Genomic DNA, 10,522 nt, shown 5'->3' on the forward strand with positions numbered 1-10,522 from the left:
TTTACACATTTTTTTGTGTCTCCTTTGCACACATTCCTATTTTCTGCAAATGTTTAGAGCTTTAAATTTCTTCCTTTTGGCTGGGCATGGTGACTCATGCCTGTAATCCTAGCCCTTTGGAAGGCTGAGGCAGGTGGATCGCCTGAGGTCAGAGGTTTGAAAGCAGCCTTGCCAACATGGTGAAACCCATCTCTACTAAAAATACAAACATTAGCCGGGCGTGGTGGTAATCCCAGCTACTCCAGCCTGGGTGACACAGTGAGACTCTGTCTCAAAAAGAATGAATGAATGAATGAATGAATAAATAAATAAATAAATAAATAAATAAATTTACTCTTTCCAATACCTATACAGTGATTTTCTGTAGGATTTTGGTAGAAAATTTTTTTAACAGGAAAAATGATGTCTTATTTCTTAGTTTCCTAAATCACAAATGGATGTTAATTTGATTGAATGCTTATTCTCTATAAACTTAAACTCTATAAACTGAGATCATAATATAGTTTTACTCTTTAAATTTATTAATGTGGCTAATTACATTTTTAGATTCTTGCTGTTAAAGAACTCTTAAATTCCCAAGTAAATCTAATTTCAGCATGATTTATTATATGTTATAAGATACTGATGGATTTGGTTTGTCAATGTCTTGTACTTAAGATTTTTAAATGTGCATTTGTAAATTTCACCAGAAGATTTTCAAAGTTATTAGTCTTTTTTTTTGAGGCAGAGTCTAGCTCTGTCACCTAGGCTGAAGTGCAGGGGCACAATCTCAGCTCACTGCAACCTCTGCCTCACAGGTTCAAGCAATTCTCCTGCCTCAGTCTCTTGAGTAGCTGGGATTACAGGCGCCCGCCACCATGTCCAGCTAAGTTTTGTATTTTTAGTAGAGAAAGGGTTTCACCATGTTGGCCAGGCTGGTCTCAAACTCCCAACTTCAGGTGATCTGTCCCCCTCAGCCTCCCAAAGTGCTGGGATTACAAGCATGAGCCACCATGTCCGGCCAGCTATTAGTCTTTTTAAAGAATCAACCTTAGACTTTGTAGATTCTATTTATTGCATCTTGGCTTTTCTATTTTAATCACTTTTGCTCTATTTTTATCTTGTTTTTCCTTTATTTGGTTCTATTCTGTCCTTTTTCTAATTTCTCAAGTCCCATGCTTAGGTTGTTAATGTTAACCTTTCTTTGCTTCTAACATAGGCATGTAAGAGTCTCTTTTTTATTCTAACTACTCCTTTAGCTGTATCATCTCATACGTTTGGATTAGTGATATTTCTGTTACAAATAACAGAAACACAGTTACTTGTGAATATTGTATTTCTATTTTTTAGTAATTTTTCTAACAGCGTACCATGCATGTTTTGTATGAGAAAGTATGAAAATCACCACCAGGATGAAATCCTTAGAGGAGAATTCATTCACCACTTTCAGGTTGCAGGCAGTGGCGACAGAATTATTATCAAAAATTCATGGTTGTAGGTTCCTAATGTGTAGATATTTTTCTGTAGCCACTCTATGTTATCATCTTCTTCCTCAAAGCATTTCAACTCTGGCAAATCTATCTATGAAGATGCTGATTGTCTGCAGAGTGTGTGTGTGCGTGCACATGCATATGGCTGAATGTACACATATATTACGAATTCTTTCAACACTGGACATATGTACAAAACAAATGACCTCCTTTATGACATAATCCAGAATTTCTAACAATTTTACTGTTGGTGAAGCAGTTCTCTGTCTCTCAATATTCTTGGGGATTAGTGAATGAATAAGGTGGCGATCATTGTTCCTGTAATGACCTGTGGGAGGAAGCAGATTCACGTAGCAGTGAGAAACTTCTCTGTAAGTGGATTTGACTGAAGTGCTTTACAAAGTAATACTACATCAACCAGAAGCTTCCACTCTAATGATGTAGCTAATGCTCCTGCCTACAGTTCCTCCAGCACATAATCCAGGCAATAAGTAACCTTTACTCTGTGATCAAGGTTTGTGGGAATCAGATCAGTTTCTCTGAACCTTGAAAAGCTCTCAGCTCACGTAACTCCTAGGGCTTGGGTAGCTGTGGGCTGGTGGACTCAGCAAGACTGTCCTGCGACAGTCATTTGCATGAAAACCTTACACTTTGGGGGATCAGAAGGAGCATGTGCAGTGGTTCTATCCTTGAAAAAAATTTTTTAAAGACAGGGTTTTGCTCTGTCACTCAGACTGGAGTGCAGTGGCATGATCATGGCTCTCTGCAGCACTGACCTCTTGTGCTTGAGCGATCCTCGCACCTCAGCCTCCTGAGTAGCTGGGACTACAGGCATGCACCGAGTCAAGGTCTTCTTACGTTGCCCCGGCTGGCCTTGAACTGTTGGGCTCAAATGATCCTCCTGCCTTGGCCTCCTGAAGTGCTGGGACTAAAAGTGTGAGCCACCGCACGTTGCCTGAAAGGTTTTGCACAGTGATTTTGTTTCTTAGGGGTTTGTCCAGCCTATAAGGGTAAGACTGATCCTTACTCATAGTCTTCTTGCTCTTTGTCACCACAACTTAGTTTCTCTTCCTCCAGTCACCTCTAGTGTGATTCTTAGCAGGAAGTGAAAACAAAACTTATCAGAAAGACAGAGTAAGAGAGAGAGTGAGAGAGAGAGAGAGAGAGAGAATGTGTGTGTGTGTTTTCCATCCATCTAAACAAGCCTGGAACACTCCAACGTTTCAAAGTTTTATTTAGATTTTGTACTTGAGGTAAAACCACAAAAGGTCAAGTTACTTCCTCTGGGTCAAAAAATTAGTAGATGGTGCAGTGAGACACAAAGTAGCTCCCTGTCTAGTTCTGTGCAGTAGTGACAGAAAAATTATAAGGTTTAACAGAAACAGAATTTTTGCTAATTGCCCTTGAATAGGCTTTCCTCTACACTTGCAACTCCGCAATCCTCTGTCACGCAATTAGCTGCTTTATCATGTGGAAGAGGAAGGGGCTAAAATTAGTCAAAGTCAAGTCGTCTTTGGGGAAAATTAGTCCTTTGCAGCAGGGGTGTAAAGAGAGAGTCAGGAAATGAAGCACTGTTGGCTGGGTGCAGTGGCTCACGTCTGTAATCCCAGCATTTTGGGAGGCCGAGGCAGATGAATCACAAGGTCAGGAGTTTAAGATCAGCCTGGCCAATGGTGAAACCCCGTCTCTACTAAAAAATACAAAAATTAGCCAGGCTTGGTGGCATGCATCTGTAGTCTCAGCTACTCGGAAGGCTGAAGCAGGATAATTGCTTGAATCCGGGAGGCAGAGGTTGCAGTGAACGGAGACTGCTACTGCACTCCAGCCTGGGTGACAGAGAGAGACTCTGTGTCACAAAAGAAAGGCAGGAAGACAGGAAGGCAGGAAGAAAGAAAGAAAGAAGGAAGGAAGGAAAGAAAGAAAGAAGAAAATAAAAGAAAGGGAAAGAAAAGAAAAAAGAAAAGAAAGCAAGCATTCCTGGCCCAGTGGCTCATGGCTGTAATCCCAGCTACTTGGGAGGCTGAGGCAGGAGGTTCACTGTGCCCAGGAGTTTGAGGCTGCAGGCAGCCATGATTGCACCACTGCACTTCATCCTGGGTGACAGAGTAAGACTCTGTCTCTAAATAAATGAATAAATAAAAATAAAATAAAGCATTATATCCTCACAGTGTCTTAGCATTTGGTAGAAGTAGCAGATATTGTACATCTTCTGGCTTTTCAGGGGGTGAGTACAGGCTTCTTGCGGTCAAAAGGGACAAGGGGGGACAGTTCTTCTTACCACTCTAATTTACAATACTAGGGTAGAGCTCAATAAAGACCCTGTTCAGGACACTGTTAGCATTTGAGACGATCCTCTGGCCTCCCTCCTCCCCTGACCCTATGAAGATATTGTAAGGTAGGTGTAACGCATAGTTTGTGGCAAGGTTTTCTTTTGAACATTAGCCTAGAAGGAAGGGTACTAGCTCCGTTTCTGCCCACTGCTGAGTCACAGAGGCTTGAATAGAATCCCTTAGCAGCAGCCTGAATAAACAATGACAAATGCTAACCCGGGGAGAACTGAGGTGGTTTCTAAGTTACAACTAGAGTTTTTCCCATTCTACCACTGACTTCTAGATCCAAGTCTTGGCTCTTTTCACTTCAGAGACGTCTAGACAATACCCCAAGAAGACAGGAAGATGTGGGAAAGTTCGGAACTGCCTAGAGACTTGCTGAACGGCTTTGACCAAATGCTGATGGTGATATGGACAATCAAGTCCAGGCTGAGGCTGTCTCAGATGGAAATGAACTATGTCCATGTTTCTAACATGGCAGTCTTCAGTGCTGTCTCTACAGTTTTAGGAACTACAGCCTGTGATGCTGCTGGGGCTGAGAAAATGATACCCCAAAATACGGCACTTTGACATGCTGAACTAAAGAAGCCGCCTCCAGGTAACTTTCTCTGACCTCTCCCTGCCCTTACCTACACCTCACCCCCATCCTCTTACTTTCCTGAAGCACCAGCAGGGACTCTCTCTGGAGCTTCCTTATCTAAGAAAGGTTCTTTCCAAAAGACATGCAAATTGTCGGCTGGGCATGGTGGCTCATGCCTGTAACCCCAGCACTTTGGGAAGCTGAGGTGGGCGGATCACTTGAGTCCAAGAGTTCAAGACCAGCCTGGCCAACATGATGAAACCTCATCTCTACTAAAAATACAAAAAATTAGCTGAGTGTGGTGGTGGGTCCCTGTAATCCCAGCTACTCGGGAGGCTGAGGCAGGAGAATTACTTGAACCTGGGAAGTGGAGGTCACAGTGAACTGAGATTGCATCACTGCACTCCAGCCTGGGCGACAGAGCAAGACTCCATCTAAAAGAATAAAATAAAATAAAATAAAATAAAATAAAATAAAATAGAAATGCAATTGTCTTAAAACCCCCTCCCCAGGAATCTCATCAAATAACCAGGAAAGATTAACCACAAGAGAAGAAACGAGGAGTCCTCACCTTGCCCTGATAGACCTTTCATGTATTCCCCCAAGTGCAGCTCAGAGAGAGAACCTGAGAGGCTTTATCTGCATAATAAAACAACCTTTGTTCACAGTTCTGCCCTTCACCATCTGGCCATCTACCCCAGGGCTCATAGGAACTTTGTCCCAGATCATTGTTCTTTGGGTTCATTCATTCCCCATGAAAACCATTTACTGCTCTACACTTCGTCTCCCCATTCCCTATGAGGAAGGGTATATAAACACTCGGACCTTACTGGGTTATTGGGTAATCATCCTCTTTTGATTCCCCAGAGCTATACATGTTAAATAAATTTTGTATGCTTTTTTTCTTCTTATAAATTTGTCAATAGTCCATATTCAGCAAACTTTCAGAGGGTAGAAGGGGAAGCTTTTTCTTGGTCTCTACAATGACAAATTAAACAGATGAAATCAGAAGTCTGGGAATGCAAGGACTTCCTGGGATCATATCATTATTTTCCCTGTTTTGGTTAGGAATACTATCTCACTAGTGCAGATAGACGGCAGTTGGTTCAGTTCAGAAAACTCACATGTGGGATCTGTATATCAGATCTGTGGGGCCTTCACTTCCTTAAACCAGCGAGTTTAAGGGTGAGGTGATTTCTCTTTCATTCACATATGTCATCCATACTTTCTAAAACATTTCCTTTTTCATGTTAGTGATTTCCAAGCTATCGCTTTAGTCAAATGAACTTATTTCTGTTAGATTACAAATAATTACTGCTAGGATGAATCCCGACTGAAGGAGTAATCAGTAATTATCTTCCTGCCCATCCCCTATCGGATTTAGATAAAAATTCAATGTTTTTCAATTTCTGTAGGTTGGTTAGGAGACGTGGGAGAAGATGACGGGGAGATGGTGGGAAGGGAATTTAGATGATGCTGCTGGACTCACTCATGTGCTTCCTTATTCCTTGAGTCAACTCGTTTTCATACATTTCTTCAGGATCTTGTTCAAGGAGATCTTTCAATTTTTTTTGGTCTACTCTAATTACCCCTTCTCTATGTTACTGCTCCTAATTTTACAGACGACCCTATTATGTGTTACTGCTTTTTCTTTTCTTTTTTTTTTTTGAGATGGAGTCTCGCTCTGTAAGCCAGGCTGGAGAGCAGAGTGTGGTCTCAGCTCACGGCAACCTCCGCCTCCCAGGTTCAAGGGATCCTCTGCCTCAGGCTCCCAAGTAGCTGGAATTACAGGTGTGCTGCCACACTCGGCAAATTTTTATATTTTTAGTAGAGACGGGGTTTCACGACGTTGGCCAGGCTGGTCTCAAACTCCTGACCTCAAGTGATCTACCTTTCTCGGCCTCCCAAAGTTCTGGAATTACAGGTATAAACCATCATCCCTGGCCCATGTGTTCTCTTTTATAGTCTGTTCATTATGTACATGATACATTTACTTCCCTAATTGTGGTGTAAGCTTTTTAGAGGATGCTTATACTGCAATTAGGGAAGTAAATGTATCGTGTTCCTATTCCATTTGTATATTGCTTTACAAAGGCATTCAGATAATAAATGCTTGATAATGAATACATAAATCAATGTGTAACTGATTAGCGTCTTCTCATCCCTCAGTCTTTGTATATCCTGAAGACAGTTTATATGCAAAATTAGAAGTATGGAACTTACTGGAGTCTCTCTTGGCAGTTTCTGGATCTGTGTGTCTTGCATACAAACATTTCCTTAATGACTTTATGTTTGAAAATCTTACAACTAAGTGAAAATATGTTAAATGAAAAAACTTTTTTGTTATTCTCATGAGAAAAATTACCCCAAGATACCCAACAGATCGAAAACATATAGATTAAACAAACTAAATTTATGCAAGTAATAAATATAAATACAGTTTTCACATTTGAATTTTTATCATATTCGCCAAAGGAGGAAGAGAAGACTTGGTCGTAGGTGATGGTCAGTGGAGGACTGGGAGGGGATTATTCTTTCAAAGTCAGGGAAGATTCAGTGCCAGGCCAGCATTCAATATCAAACTTAATGTGATTAATCATTTCCTTTACCTGAGGCTTTGACCGCACAAAAGCTAAACACAAAAAGCCTTTGTAGCACATTGAAATGGTGAACATGTACAGCAGACTGAAGAGTCATAGAAGATGCAACTCTCTCATTCACTTTGTTTGGCATGTGTATGAAAAACAGTATTTTGGGTTCATCTAAATATGTTATTGATATGGTTTGGCTGTGTCCCCACCCAAATTTCATCTTGCAGTTCCCATAATCCCATTTGTCATGGGAGGGACCCAGTGGGAGGTAGTTGAATCATGGGTTCAGTTACCTTCGTGTGGTTCTTGTGATAGTGAGTGACTTCTCATGAGATCTGATGCTTTTATAAGGGGCTTTTCTCCCACTTTGCTCTTCCCTTCTTCTTGCTGCTGCCATGTGAAGAAGGATGTGTTTGCTTCCCCTTCCACCATGATTGTAAGTTTCCTGAAGCCTCCCCAGCCATGCAGAACTGTGAGTCAATTAAACCTCTTTCCTTTATAAATTACCCATTCTTAGGTATGTCTTTATCAGCAGGGTGAGAATGAACTAATACAGTAAATTGATATGGAGTGGTGGAGCACTGCTGTAAAGATACCTGAAAATGCAGAAGGGACTTTGGAACTGAGCATCAGGCAGAGGTTGGAGCAGTTTGGAAGGCTCAGAAAAAGACAGGAAGATGTGGGAAAGTTCAGAACTTCCTAGAGTCTTGTTGAATGGCTTTGACCAAAATGCTGATGGTGATATGGACAATAAACTCCAGGCTGAGGTTGTCCCAGATGGAAATGAACTATTTGGGAACGGGAGCAAAGGTGACTCTTGTTACGCTTTAGCAAAGAGACGCAGCATTTTCCCTCAGCCCTAGAGATCTGTGGAACTTTGAACTTGAGAGACATGATTTAGGGTAGCTGGTAGAAGAAATTTCGAAGTAGCAAAGCGTTCAAGAGGTGACAGAGCATAAAAGTTTTGAAATTTGCAGCCTATGTAGTAGAAAAGTAAAACCCATTTTCTGGGGAGAAATTCAAGCCCTGCAGAAATTTGCATAAGTAATGAGAAGGCAAATGTTAATCACCAAAACAATGGGGAAAATGTCTTCAGGCCATGTCAGAAACCTTCACTCACAGGCCTGGGGGCCTAGGAGGAAAAACTGGTTTTGTGGGCCAACTCTAGGGACACCCTGCTGTGTACAACCTAGGAACTTGGTGCCCTGTGTCCCAGCCACTCCAGCCATGGCTACTGGGGGCCAAGGTACAGCTCAGGTCATGACTTCAGAGGGTGCAAGCCCCAAGCCTTGGCAGCTTTCATGTGGTGTTGGTCCTGCAGGTGTGCAGAAGATAAGAATTGAGGTTTGGGAACCTCTACCCAGATTTCAGAGGGTGTGGAAATTCCTGGATATCCAGGTAGAGGTTTGCTGCAGGGGCAGAACCCTCATGGAGAACCTCTACTAGGTCAGTGAAAAAGGGACATGTGGGGTTGGAGCCCCCACACAGAGTCCCCACTGGGGCACTTCCTAGTAGAGCTGTGAGAAGAGGGCCACCATCCTCTAGACCCCAGGACAGTACATCCACTGACAGCTTGCACCATGTGCCTGGAAAAGCTGCAGACACTCAACACCAGCCATGAAAGCAGCCAGGAAGCCCCCAAATATTAGATATATTAGAAAGAATGCAAAACAATGATGCTTACATTATTCGTGAACAAAATTTGGAAGAATTTTGCCCACTTGGATGTCTTCTTAGCTTCAACTTAACATTCAGGTTCACAAGACTCTCAGAGGCCATACCTGGCACCCCTCTAATCAGAAAGACATGGGATTAGAACTATAGCTTGCTAGCAGGGCAGCATCAGACACGATATTTCTGTAGGAGCAGTCTCTGCAGCAGCAGTCCACACAGTACGCAGGAGATAGTCTGTTGGCTCTCCACCCCTCACTGTCTACCTGGGGACAGCCGAGGAGTATGTGGCACCGTCCTGGAGCCTTTAACTCTTGTAAGAACTTAACAGAGTAGTTTCCAATCCCATGCAAGGTGTATGCAAGTTATAGGCCCACTGCATTCAGAGAAGCTCAAAGTCCAGTTTCTTCCAGGTACTTAGTTTTCCCAGTTCAAGTGTAGTCCATCAGTCAGGAGTTTTTTTTGTGATATGCAGTATTGCTTAGTAACATGGTTAACGTTTTGTCATCAGGAGGCTCTATGTGGACAGAGTTAGAAAGTTAATTAAAAGTCAAATTATCATGCAGAAGGAGAAAAGGGTTTTGTTAACAATTTACACACAAATTGAGAACAACAAAAAATGACAGAGTAGATTTAGAGAGAGGCAAATAGAAATTTGAAAAGAAAAAAACAACCAAAATTGAGAGTACAATGGAAGAGTTTAACAGAAGAACAGTCACAACTGAAAGGAGAACTAATAAAGTGGGAGATGGGAAGAAGAAAAAAATTCAGAATATATAACAAGGAGAAAATATTTAATACACAAACACAAAAATATAACAAACAGAGTGAGACAGTCTATCTTAGTTTTAGTTAGAGGCTCAAAAGTCGAAGAGAAAGAAAATAAAGGCAATAAAGTCTGTTATCATTTATTAGGTCTAAGTATTAATATTGAAGAGATAATATTTGAGAGTTTTCCAGACAAAATGAAACTAAAAAGTCAACAGATTCTAGAAGCCCAGCCAGTTGAACAAGATAAATAAAGAGAAATCCATAGCTAAAGACAGAATAGTAAAACTGCAGAAACTAAACAAATAAAGACAAAAATAGTAAAGACAAAAAACACTCAGAAGAAAAAAAGGAAGATTATATTCAAATAAGCAAAAGTTAGACAATTGGCTGCCTTCTGAAAAGTGATAATCAAATCCAAGTATGCGGAAAGAAAATAACTGCCTCCAAGAATTACATACTTGGTAAAATTAATTTCCAATAATTAAAGCAAAATAAAGACACTTTCAGAGAAGAAGAGCTGAAACAGTTTTTCATAAGCAGACCAACACTAAAGGAAATTCTATATGATGTTTCTCAGGCAGAAGCACCATGATTACATATAAAAATTCAGAGACATAGACAGAAAGAGCCAGATAGCAGCACATATGTTGCTAAATCTAAAGTAACTATACAAAATATATGTCTAGTCTTCTGGGGCTTAAGAATATTAACACTTAGACCTAATAAATGATAGCAGTATATAATATAGAGTGAGACTTAATGAACTAAAAGTATTCCAACATCATATATTGTCCAGGATGAGGATAAGGGTATCAATTATTACTATGTTTAATAAATTAAGGATTAAGATAGCAATTTTTAAAGTAATCCCAAAAGAATAGAAGCAATTTAAATATGATTAAAAATATAGAAGGAAAAAAGTGAAGCAAATCATATAAAAAAGTAAAAAATGTAATGTTATAATAGTTAAAAATAACCATTCCAAAACAGGCAAGAAAAGAAACTGAAACAGAACAAAGAGAACAAATAGAAAAAAAAAGATGGTAGATTTAAAATTAATATATATCAGCAATTACATTAAATGTAAGTGGACCAGATTATCCAGTAAAA

This window comes from Cebus imitator, unplaced genomic scaffold (assembly GCF_001604975.1).
Source record: "Cebus imitator isolate Cc_AM_T3 unplaced genomic scaffold, Cebus_imitator-1.0 Scaffold188, whole genome shotgun sequence".
NCBI classification, from domain to species: domain Eukaryota; kingdom Metazoa; phylum Chordata; class Mammalia; order Primates; family Cebidae; genus Cebus; species Cebus imitator.